General features: G+C 40.3%; 1 long non-coding RNA gene across 1 annotated transcript in view; it reads right to left on the bottom strand.

The window, feature by feature from the left end:
- LOC128561691 (uncharacterized) overlaps positions 1-12,813 on the bottom strand; it is a 71,613-nt gene that overhangs the window by 43,638 nt on the left and 15,162 nt on the right. The window contains exon 2 of the long non-coding RNA XR_008373312.1: positions 5,039-5,144. This is a non-coding gene — a long non-coding RNA (uncharacterized LOC128561691). The remainder of the gene's footprint in view (positions 1-5,038; positions 5,145-12,813) is intronic.

Below are 12,813 nucleotides of genomic sequence, written 5' to 3'. Positions count from 1 at the left end.
CTATTTAATACTATGAATATGATGAGACAGCTATTTTAAACACTTTAGATAACCTTTTCTAGGTCACACAATAGCTAAATGGTAAAGCCAAGATTCAAAACCAGGTCTATCTGTTCATTATCTTGGGCTTAAGTATGATACAGAAATCAGGAGGAAGGGGACATTCTAGGCCCCGTTCTTGGCAAGAACTAAGCAAGTGGGGAGGTCAGGGAGTAAGCAGTCCTTCTCATAACTCAGCATGAGTTATTCTCATCTATCAGAGCTCAACACTGTAGCTCTGATACATGGAGATACAATACCATGGAGTTGTATCTTGAGTCAAGATGTAGATGTCAGAGACTAAGGTGAAGTTCAAACTCCAAATAACAAATATTCATTCAATAGATGAACACTCTGAGAGGTTATCTGATGGCCACAAGTCCCTCCCATCCTAGTATACATATCCTTTGGCAATGTGACTCTGCTATTCTTCCATCCAGAGTCAGATCTGTTTCTTCACTCTTTTGAATCTAGACTGGCCTCGTCACTCTTTCTGATCCACAAAATGTGGCATAAATGACTGACAAGTTCCAGAGCCTGGGCTTCCAGCTGTCTTGGAGATTATATTCTTGTCTTTTTAAAGTGATGTCCCGAGATGACCATTTAAGAAAGCTAGTCTGGCCTACTAGGGGATAAAAGAGAAAGACTCTCCAGACCACATTCAGTATGGATTGTCAGACATGTGAGTGAGGCCATTTTGAACCTCCCAGTTCAGATGACTCTCCAGCATCAAGAAGTGCATGAAGTCAGCAGAGGAACATCCAAGCCAACCTCCATAACTACATAGGAAATAAGAAACCATTGCTATTTGAGCCTGGCTTTTAGGATGATTTGTTATCAGACATAGTTAACTAAAACAGAAATTGGCACATAGAGATAAGATGATGTCATAACAAAAATTTATGTGGCCTTGACTTTGTCGACAGGGGTGATTGGTGGCTAGAAAGGGGTGGTCAGGAAATGATTACTAGATGCTAGGAGATGAATAAGGAAATTACTATTGAGGGGTGGCGAATGGAGCTCCTTGTTATATAATGGCCAAACAATTGGAAAAATGTTGCTTGCTACAACTCGGAAGGTGCAAATGTTTCCTAACAAACATGTCAGTCTAGCTAGGATATTTCTGAAAAGAATGCTGTAAGTACAAATCAGCTTTTTATAGGAAGAAATAGATTTAAAAAACAACTTTTTAGTTCATCAGCAGAATTTGGAGAAAATATAGAAAACCCAGGATGAGCTAGGTTGGGAAAGGTTATCAAAGAAAGTTAAAATGTAGGTAAGAAATTAATTCCATTAGGCATTCAGTACAATGTGGCCTCAGGAGTAATATCAAATAGAAAGAAGTGGCTGTAAGAATCATTAAGGTAGTACCTTGTGGACACTCACCTAAGCAAAGGATATTCTGTAAGAATCATTAAGGTAGTACCTTGTGGACACTCACCTAAGCAAAGGATCTTCTATGAACCCAGACACATCATCCAAATCTGACACACCATCCAATGTAGAAAAAGGCCTATCTTGATGAGAATGGTGAGCCTGGCTGTTGTGTGATAGGGCAGAATGTAATTTAATCCATAAAAATACCATGAAGAATTTTGAAGGAGCCCTATTGACTTGGATTAAAAGGGACAGAGACAGTTCAAGAGGCCTCTAGGCCATCAACTTCCTACAAGCAAAAAGTAGTCTGAGAGAACTACTTAGAAGCAACCATGGGCTATTTCTTAGTGAAAAGGAAGGACCTCTTGGAGGGCCCAAGCAAACAGTCCAGAGTGTGGACCCAGAATAAAGAAATGACATGGATTAGAGTGGTAACCAAGGCATCAGGAGTAGGTCCTTCTCACAGAACATTCCCTGTCCCTGGAGATGGACCTGCTTGGATTTCACAATTGTTACAGACTGGTGACCACCATGTGCTTCCAGTTATTTATTTTTAAAAGAGCACTCATTGTGGTTGTTTTCATTTTCTTACCGTTTAGCTTAGGTATTTGAGTGAGAGAGGGAAAATATCTTATGATTTGGTTCACATATCTCTGGGTCACAAGAGCTGGGGGTCTCTACAGAGGAACCCCATTCATATCTGGACCAATGATGAAACACACACTTGTAAATTTCAAGCCTGATAAAACACCTGGGACAAGACTTTTCCAGGTACTAGGACAAGAGTAAGCATATTTTTCATGTGAAAAAATTGTGAGTAATTGTGACCAGAGAGTGGAATGTGGTAAAATTGTTTAATAGTCTCAAATTCCATCCTCCTCAGTACACAGGCTCCTCAGCTGCTCTGTCATTCAGATACAGGTGCTCTTCCTGCATCCATTGCCACTTGGACGGTCATTGTGATTTTCATTGACCAATCCAAGAATGTGGCTGAAGAGACAGAGTGAGAACTTTGAAGCCTGGGCCTCAAGTGGCCTTGACACTTCCTTCCACGGCTGCTCTCTTGAAACCCTGAGACCAACACACAAGATGCTGTATGCTGTAGGCAGCATAGTCCCTGATTGGGACATGTAAGTGCCGCCATCTTGGACTTTCTAGCCCAGACAACTATCTGGCTGAATAAGGGAGTTTATGTGAAGCTTGCAGAGGAGATGCCTGACATGACACAGAATGATGAAAATAATACACATTGAAGGCTGTGGAATTTGGGGTGTGTGTGTTATTATGTGGCAATAATTAACTGAAACTGCTTATTGTATACCAGACGCCCAGGTGACTAAAATAGACATAGCCTTCACCTCACGAGGATTTTATATGATGTGTGTGTGTTGGGGGGTGGAGAATGGCATTAAACAGAGGGAAAAAATACAATTACAAATGTATAAATGCTATGAAGGGAAAGAACAAGACACTGTGCGAAGGGCTCAGGAACCCCATGGAGTTGTGTTCCATCCTTTGTATGGGGCTGTTGGAGTATCCACCACCTGAGGCAGAGGTCTGAGGAAGGCTCAGCGATAGGAGTCAGAGAGGAAGCAAGAAGGCAAGCAGGTGGTACCTTCATTTCCAGTAAGATGCCAGGGCCTAGAACCAATTATTAACAGATTATCTCTAAGAGAAAACAAATCTGAGGCTTTCAGCACAGAGTCTTCTGCACATAGTAAGCCTTGGTATTAGCTATTATTGTTGCCATTTTTGTTTTTTTAATATTGGAATGTTATGGAAATGTTCAATTGCAAGTGAGTTTAAAAACAGAAACACAACTCGATGTTTGGAAAGGGTCAATTACTACAAAGTGCTTCTAAACCCAAAATAAAATCATCTCTAGGGCAGAAAAATAGAACACAGGTACGTAACCCATCATCTAAAGCCCCTGAGGCAAGATAGGCTCAGATTTTAAGACGTTTAGAATTTTAGAAAGCTAAATTAGTCGCCGTTCCATACATTCTACAATACCTCCAGTAGTGGCTGGGGCAGCACCCCATCATTAAATTTCAGCAGCAAATTATATGTCTATTCATAGTAAGTGAGATAAAAATTGAAAATAGCTTTGCATCTGTTCAGTCATCAAATTTCTAAAAACAAAAAAATTAGATTTCTAGAAGGTTCTGGACTTCAGAATTGTAGATAGAGTTGCGGACCTAGAAAAACACAGTCCACATGATTGGTCACTGACATCTTAATGAGCTCAATGGATCGCAGCTTGTCCAGCACAGCTGCAGAAATCTGTCTCAGCTTTACAAGTTGACAGAAGTAAATCACACACTATATTTTCCATACCATGGTCCATTTCACTGGCTCTGTGTTGGTACAGCTGGAGTACAGCAGAGTCAGATCACTATGAATGCATGTGTAACCCTCGTTTCCCTGAACCGTGCCAGCAGTCTCCGAGAATACATGGGAGTTTGGGGATAATAATGATGTTCTGAGCCCTCACCCATCATTGCATTGTTATTCCTAGATTCCTACCTTCTTCCCACCCTCAAGTCCTCACCCAGCTTGGGGATGCCAATAGTTTACAGTCTACCTTGAAAATGTGTTGTGGGGCTTGGTTGCTGCCGTAGGCTCTGCTGGTATGAGCCCTCCTGGATTTCATCCTTTCTTGCTGTCACTTAGTCACTCCTTAGCTGATGTTTTCATTCCCAGCCATGTCTTAGATGCAGTCACTGCCATCGGGGCTGAAGTAGGAGTGAGATCTATTGTTCTTCACATTTTAGGTGTTTTGGCTCAAGTAAATTCAATTTGTGTGTGCTCGTGTGTGTGTGTGTGCTTTTGTCTGTGTCTGCCTCTCTTCTGCCATATATGTGTATATATGTATGTGTAAATGTATGTATATATTTATTTATATAAAATAAAAATTTTCACACAGATTCCAGGTTGTCTATCATCCTTTCTGAAGAAAAACAAACACATTCCCCCGGAATTGAACTAGAAGATATTTACATGTTAACACCCAAGATAGTAGTATCATTCCCTCATTCAATAATTACCTATTTAATACCTAAAAGTGCCAGGACTAGTCTAGGATTTGGGGACCGGTGATCCAGACAGTCCGTCTTCCTACATTGCAGGTTTTGTCATTGTTGTTGTTTGCAGTTTTTGTAGTTTTAGGCCGGGACTGGGTTTGAACCTGCCACCTCTGGCATATGGGGCCAATGCCCTACTCTGTTGAGCCACAGGCACCACCCTACATCGTGGAGTTTACCTTCTGGTCTCCATCAAAACTGTTTCTTCTCCTGGATAACCAGTTGGATTACAGGCTGAGACATATGCCAGTGGGGCTTTTAGTCCTTAGCAAGCTGACTTTTTAAAATATGTTCTAACCCCAAAAGGTTAAGAAGACACGTAGCTTTACACTCTTTGCTCAAAGTAGCAATTCTGAAGACAGAGCCTAATTGTTAGACCTAAATATTCTCTTTTATCCCAACCAGAGGACTATTGACAGCAATCAGTTTCCCCTCTGATATCCCAGGGCCTCTGTGTGTCTAAGCTAAGCCTTGCCACACGTGAGTTCTATTCCGTACAATGTGAAGGGGACTCGAGAGTGAGCCGCTGAGATTTTCACCTTATTTTCTCTTGACTACTGCAATGTCCTCTGGGGTTGACTTCTGATCTCCAGTGCATCCTCTGCCACCACATTCCTGCGTAACATCTTCAGGGATCCCTGTTGCCTGGAACACGTACATACTCGTTAGCTTGCAGGCCAGTGATTCACAGTCTCTCCCACCTCGCAACAGCTGCAGAAGATGATAACATTTTGAGTGCACTTTGGAAAATGCAAGAGATTGTTTGCAGCCAGAGGTAAGGTACCTAGGATCTGAACAGAGGTGACAGCTCCAGCTTTGCTGGTTGACCCTGGGGTGGCTGAGGGGACTGATATCTCAGCACATCTCTAAACCGTCTACTTACCTTTACAGGGAGTGAAAACCTCTGTGATGTGCTGTCGTCTTTAAAATGAAGCACTAAATGGCATTTTGCCATCTTTTAAATTACTCTATAGCGGTTGGGTCCAAAAATATTTAAGTAGCTCCTTTAGAATTTCATGTCCTTTACCTTTCTCCCTAGGAACACTTTGCTAATTGTTTTCTTCATTCTGTTTTTTTTTCCCCCAAACTTACAAGTTTCTGCTGTTTCTGCTCCTGCAATGTCCTTGCACCCTTCTTTGGTAAAATGCTACTCATTCTGTAAGCCCCATTTCAAATGTCACTACTCTAAGGCCATTCCCAGCAATGCCAGGCAGCTTCCCATAGTTGCCAGAAGACCCATCTATCTCTCACTACCTAGTTGCCTGTGTTAGTAGTAAGCAGATACGGAGGACAGGCTTTGTTTTCCATTTAGTTGTATCCTTCCCTGGGCTCACTAAAGTCCCTGCCCAGCTTAGAGCTCAATGCTGTGCTTAATGGAAGAACAAATGAATCTGTAAACGAAAAGCAGGAGAAATCACCTGCACATTAGATTTGCACGAGTCTTTGGATAAGACTTGGTATCTTCTTACTTCATATTCTCTGTATGCTGAAATCACATTTGTCTTCCCTTCTCTGGAATATAATGGCTTAAAACTCAAAATATCAAGCTGTCAGAACTTTGTGGTTATTATGTGTATGGTCATCCTGCTGTTAAACTTTAGTTGCCATGGAGATGTATATTGGATCTATAAATTTAGATCAAAGAATCTTACCAACCGAGTTTTTTTGCACAAACTGTGTTGTCGGTTTCTCTCTAATTGCTACTGGTTTATCACAATAATCTAACCATAACAGAACTAAGAATAAAATTATGGAAACTGCTCATTCAGCAAAGTTACCAATGAGTTTAGTGATGTTGTGTTTCTGAGTCTGTGTTGGGTAAAGAGTCTTGGTAAGAAATCAGTGTTATTTCAGTTCTAACTGTGCACGCACTTGAGAAAAGGTGGGCTCCGTCCCAGGTACAGATAGGCTGTTCCACAAACAATTTTATGTTGTGTGCTTATTAAAACAGAGAAAACTAGAAGAAGCCCTACCCATTGTGTTTGCACTAGCCATTTTTCCCCCTTAGCTGGCTAATGAGATCTAATTTCATTATAATTTCTCATCTTTTCTCTTTAATGTGCTTTGAGAACACGCCATTGTAGAATTTATTGTGGGCTACAGCATATACATAAGTATGCAACAACATATAAATTCCCAAGTCCACTACATGTGAATTAGGCTACTGTGTTTACATTTCTAATCAGGATGACTTTTAAAGAAAATCTTTTAATTATACATGAAAACTATCAGTAATGAGGGTCAAAGGATTTGATCTCTTTTCTCTGGTATTCTAGGAGTGACACAAAGTCACAAAAAGGTTGAATTTTTTCTCTGATTGTTACATCATGGCCTTCAAACGATATTAGAGGTCAAATTAATGAGAGGACATGAAAAATCTGCATAATTTTTAATCTATAAGGAGACATTTTAATTAGGGTTATGGGTGATATTCTTTCCCTGATAAATGTGTTTCTAAATGCCTTTGTACGTTTGTGTATAGTACATCTGTCGATACTTCCGTGGGCCTACCTAATCTATTCATCTATTCATACTTCTGTCCCTCTGTACACACACTCACACAAACTCATATTCATATATATAATACCTGAAATATAGCCAAAGATTACTTTACAGTAATGTGACTGTTTATGTCTGGTGATTCTCCATAGGCTTTTAAAAGAGAGGAGACCCATAATCACCTTTGCCACAGAGACATTTAAGAGATAGACAGTAAACATACAAAAGCTTAACTTCCTTGGGAGCTGACATCTTTTAAAGCATTATCATAGTAAATGTAGAAATGCTGATATTTTATGTAAATAGGTTGCAACATTTCCTAGCAGTGTATTATTCCTCTTGCTCTGGCCAACCCACTCCATTCAACATCCTATATGTCTATAGACTAATTAAGTGAATTAATTTGTTCTGAAATTAAATAAAAATTCTTATTTTGAACATATGGACCAGGTAGATGCCAAATGGAATTCATACTGGTTAGTGTTCTAATGTGTGATTTTAAAATGCTCTCTGGGAGTACCAGTTCAAATTCCAGCAGCCCTTTTGAGAAACATAAATTGAATACCATGTTTATTCTGGAAAGGTCTTTCAGATGAAGCCTGAAAAACTGTGAAGACTCCCTGCAATTTTCTCTGAGGACATGTCTTCATTAGCATTTCAATAATTCAACCTTCTGGTTGTTCCTTTGAAATTTCTTTAATCTTTGGCATTGAAATACCTAAAATACATATCCTGGGATTGTGAATCTTTGTACAGGAGTGTTGCTATTACACTGAGTAGATCTGAGGCAAGACCGAGGACCCGTCCTAGTGATCATGACTTACCAATGTGCTGTAAAATGATTAATTAAAGCCCACGTGTAAGTGAGAAGTTACTTTATTTCTTCTTCAGAGAAAAATGAAATAGTTAATTACATATCTTTATGTTTAAATATATGTGTAAGTCTATAATATGTTTAAGTATACATAGGAAAATATATAAACAATTTTTCATTTAAATTAAGAAGGAGGAATGTGTCAATGTTGTATCCTTATGCAACTTAAATATCCTTTGGACATCTTAAGAAGGTCACTTTAACAGTTTCGTGTCACTTGGTGTACCTGATCATCTCCAAATAGAGGAAAGGAACTCTTGAGATTCTTTAGGAGTCTGTCTTGAGCCCTGAGATGTAAGCAGGAGACGAGGAAGCTCACATATATAATAGTTCAAACCAATCTCAGCAACTCTGGAATCTTTTTGGTCTATTAGCCATGGGGAACCTGTGACCTTCTGTTTTCATGATCATTCTTTTTTAAGCACGAATGGAGGCAAGAAAATCTTCCTTGTTCTCTGCTGCTTCCCTTTTACTACAAGGATTTGTTATGTAAAATTTGGATTCACTCAAAAGACTGCACTTAAGGACCAGGAAGGCCACAAGTTTTCTTACGGCTGCAGGCTCCCATTCTCCACAGCTGTGACTCTTGTTCCATACTGATGTCACCTGCAAACACCTGGGTCAACTGTTGGTGGTAGTGACCTCCTTTTGTCTCCCCCAAGGAGCCTCTCTGTCCTACCTTTGTTGTCCTAGCTTCACACTGTCCTCCTGACAGCTTTTTAGTTTTCTCCCTAGCTCTCAGTGGGCAGTTTTATAACAGAGGGCTTCAAATGGCTGGTTGACACAGTGTCCTGTTAAATGATTTCGTAGATGGTCTGCAGAGATGGCCACCAATTATTATGCTGCTCTTACTCACACATGCCGCTCCCAACAGGGCTGAGCTCTACTTCCTCTCCTCTTGAATCTAGTTTGGGTATGTGGCATGTTTTGACCAATAGAATGTGATGGAATTGATGTTCTTGAACTTCTTGAACAAACTCTACTTGGTTTCTTCTTGGAACACAACTGACGCACTGGGAGGAAGGTCAATCAAAACTACTGCATGATTAGAGGCACGTGGAGAGAAGTTCTGAAACTAAAAGACTATCATGGATGTTCTAGCCTTAGCCGAGCTATCAGATAAATGCAGCTACATGAGCAACTCTAGCTGGTATCACGTGAAGCCTAAGAGCTGCATGGCTGTGTCTCACAAAATTGCTGACCCACACAATCAGAATGAATGACCAATTATGATTGTCTGTAATAGGTAACTGAAATAAACATGCAACCCTAAATCAAGATTAGGTCTGGTTGCATATTTGAGAAACCACCCTTCATGCTTAAAACCAAAGAAATAGGAATGAACACTGCTTCCCATAACATAAAAGTATATTTCATGTTCATATAACAGAAATGTCGAGGTAAGCAGTTTAAGGTTAGTATGAGGGGTTTATTGACATCAGGCCTCAAAGCTTCTCCTTTCTGTTCCACTCTCTTTTATTCTAAAGTCACCTCATGGCCTAATAGAACTGCTAGAGCTCCAGCTATCACAGCCACATTCCAGCACCCAAGAAAGAAGTGGAGGAAAGATCAAAAGAGGCAGGCCTATTGACTGAGCCAGCTTCCTTTAAGAACTCATCCATACAACACTTCCACTTGACCCCCACTACAGGGTCACACCTAGTGACCATATTCTCAGGACAGAGAGGCATCAGTTCTCATCGAGGCTCAGACTTCACAGTAACATGATTTTCTCTAGCATTTAAGTTCTCCATTCTGGTGTCAAGTTCGTCCCTCTTCTCTTTTATTGTTTTTCTCTCAGAGACTCTATGGTTCCTCCTTGCAATGTGGCTTCTTCTATCAGTGACCCCATATAGACATGTCAGTATATTTTTGTGTTTCATTAATAAATGGACTTATTTCCTACAATGTTCTGGAATAGTTAAAATCAGAGGATAACCCTCTTCTTGCCGGGCCTAGGTTACACGGATGACCTCCAAGATGTGTCACTTGACTTCTAAATAGTAAACACAAGTTGGAATGCTGGCCCCAAGTTTGTAAAAGTATGTTTGTATTTCATGCAATAATTTTTGGGAATTAGTAGTAACAAAAAGACTATAATAGAAAATAATGTGATAAATGTAGGTAACAAGGGGAAAAACAGAAACAATGAAGGGCAAGGTGAGGAGATAGAGAAAGAGAGAGACTCAATCCCTTAGCTCCAGGCACAAAACAGCATCTCTTTCCTTCCTCAGGGACTTGGTACATGCTGTTCCCTCTGTCAGTCATGCCTTTCCGCCTCAGCCTCTTTACCCAGCTAATTCATGTTGATCCTTTGAAAACATACTTTTTCAAAGCACTTTTCTCTGCCAGCTGATCTCAAATAGTTTCACCCTGAATCTCTCTCTCTTACCCATCACCTTTCTTTTCCTCTGTGGCACTTGTCATAGTTCCTAATTCTGTGGCTGGCCATTTATCTGTTCAGTAAAGCAAGTATCTCACTGTCCTTTTTTCACTGCTGTACCCCAGACACATGATGCAGGTTCTGGGGTACTGTAGATGTTCAATGACTATTTGTAGAATAAACGTGCAAGAGACAGAAAGTGTGTAGAAAAAACGGTGACTGGAGAGAGGGAGGGAGCCTCATATTATTCTGAGATAAGCATTAGTTAAGGAATCTTTTTTTATTTATTATTAAATCATAGCTGTGTACATTAAGGCGATCATGGAGCACTATACACTGGTTTTATAGACCATTTGATATATTTTCATCACACTGGTTAACATAGCCTTCCTGGCATTTTCTTAGTTATTGTGTTAAGACATTTACATTCTACATTTAGTAAGTTTCACATGTACCTTTGTAAGATGCACCTAGGTGTGATCCCACCAATCACCAATCACCCTCCCTCCGCCCAGAATCTTTCAGCTCCCCAGCCTGTTTCTTTTTTAGACAGGTTATTCCTGTCTCTTGACAGGCCACGTCAGAGTTGGGGCACAGTAGATCTATCAAGGTGGGACTGTCCTGAGGACAAAAGCTTCCTTATTTAAGACAGATCGGTCTCTATGCTACAATATAAAACATCAGGCATTTTTTAATGTGGGAACAGTTTGCCAGTTCTGTTGAAGTTTCTGAAATAATAGAACATTATGGCCTGAATAAGCAATAATAGCAGTAATAATAATAAATAATAATAAAATATTACCCAGATTCATTAAAAAAAATATTTGGGATGAGCGATTTGTCAACTGTTATGCATTGTGGCATGGCAGAAAACGGCTACTCTGATGTGTGGAGATGCGAGTAAATGGGTTTCTTGAGAAATGCCCCCCACCACCCCGCAGCTCTGAGGAGAGAAGGTGTCTGCCTGGACTGGGCCTGTGTACAGAGCAATCACAACTGCCAGAATGGCTCAGAATCTGCTGGAAAAGGCACAAGAAAGGGGTTGAAACTGGGAAAGGAAGGAGTGGCTTCATGGGAAACAAGAAGTGAAAAGTAGTGCAAGGACCCAGAAAGAGGTCACCACTGAAGTCTGACTCAGTGTGGGTCACCCGTCCTTCAGCATGCTAATTGCGGGGATACATGCGGCCTTCCTCTCTCTCTGCATCACGGCTGCTCAGGCTTCCTTCCTCCTCTTTCTGTCCCCAGACCTCCAAATATAATCTGCAAAGTCCATCCGTTGGTCATGATCCAGAGTTTTAAAGATTCCAACTTGGAAGTGTTCAGGGCATTCAGGGTAATGGACCTGCGTGTTGGTCTGGATTGATAGCCATTGAACTCAGCTTGTTCTTGGAATGCTGACATGAGTTAATTCACCATTTTCTGTGCACACATCCATTTTCTTGTCACCACATGATGGAGAACATTCTACACACCACTGTCAGATTAACCTTCTCAAACACTTCTTTGATCATGTCACTCACTTTGTTCAAAAAAAACCTTAAATGACCTTCTGTTGTCTGTAAGGGTGGAGTCTGGGTTTCAGAACCCTGCCACCATCTGACCCTACTTCCAGGGACTTTCTCCCACCCCCGCGTTCTGTTCTGTAAATAAGAGAGATGAAGTAGACGGTCTTCTCAAAAGTGGTCAATTTTCTAATCGGGCCTTTGGTGACTTGGTGTAAAAATGGCAATTCATTTCCATAACGGATCCTGCTGGACTTGCTGCACATATTAAATGTTTCATGCATTTAAAGCATCAATAATGTTCAGCTACAGGAATTATGCAGAAATACCTTCTATCTTGGCAAGAACATGAAGTAGTAAATCCCGTGGGCAGTTGAGACTCCTTGGTAAATTTAAACGTAGTGCTATATCCAGAATAATATAGTGATCTCTCACCATGCTGGATATGATCAGCAGCAGCAATGATTTAGAAAATGAAAATGATTTATATTTTTATTTTCAAGTAGTAAATCTTTCCTTAAATTTATGGAGGGATTTAGATTTATATAGTTGACTCCAGTTTCCATCATGCGGTGGTAATCTTAATGGCCAGTTTTGAATTCCATTCATCTTTACACTAGCCACAAAAACACTGGGAGACTAAAATAAAGATTAAGATGGTGATTTGGTTAAAATGCTTAAAATTGTGAGTTTGAGCTTGAAAAATCAAACCCAGATGGTAGACGTTTTTGAGGTAGTGAAATTCACCTTTCACGACGCATGGGCAATATTTCATTTCGAATATGAGCCACCTTAGGGCCCCTGGGCTCTATCATCACGCTCTTTCAAATGCAAACTGATAGATTTTGTAACTCTGAAAACATAAGGACTATTTCAGAAAATTGGATCCACCTAAATTTATTATTACTGCATTTTGTCTATATGGGCAGAGGGGTTGAGATTATAATGCCTGTTGCCCAGCTCTCGGTCATGGTAGAATGTAGACATTTTTAACTCATCCGTGTCTCAATTTTCTCATCTATAAAATGGGAGTAACGATAGAGGAGAGAAGTGTGT

Source organism: Nycticebus coucang, chromosome 12 (assembly GCF_027406575.1).
Source record: "Nycticebus coucang isolate mNycCou1 chromosome 12, mNycCou1.pri, whole genome shotgun sequence".
Classification (NCBI taxonomy): domain Eukaryota; kingdom Metazoa; phylum Chordata; class Mammalia; order Primates; family Lorisidae; genus Nycticebus; species Nycticebus coucang.
This window is presented reverse-complemented; position numbering and strand designations above follow the sequence as displayed.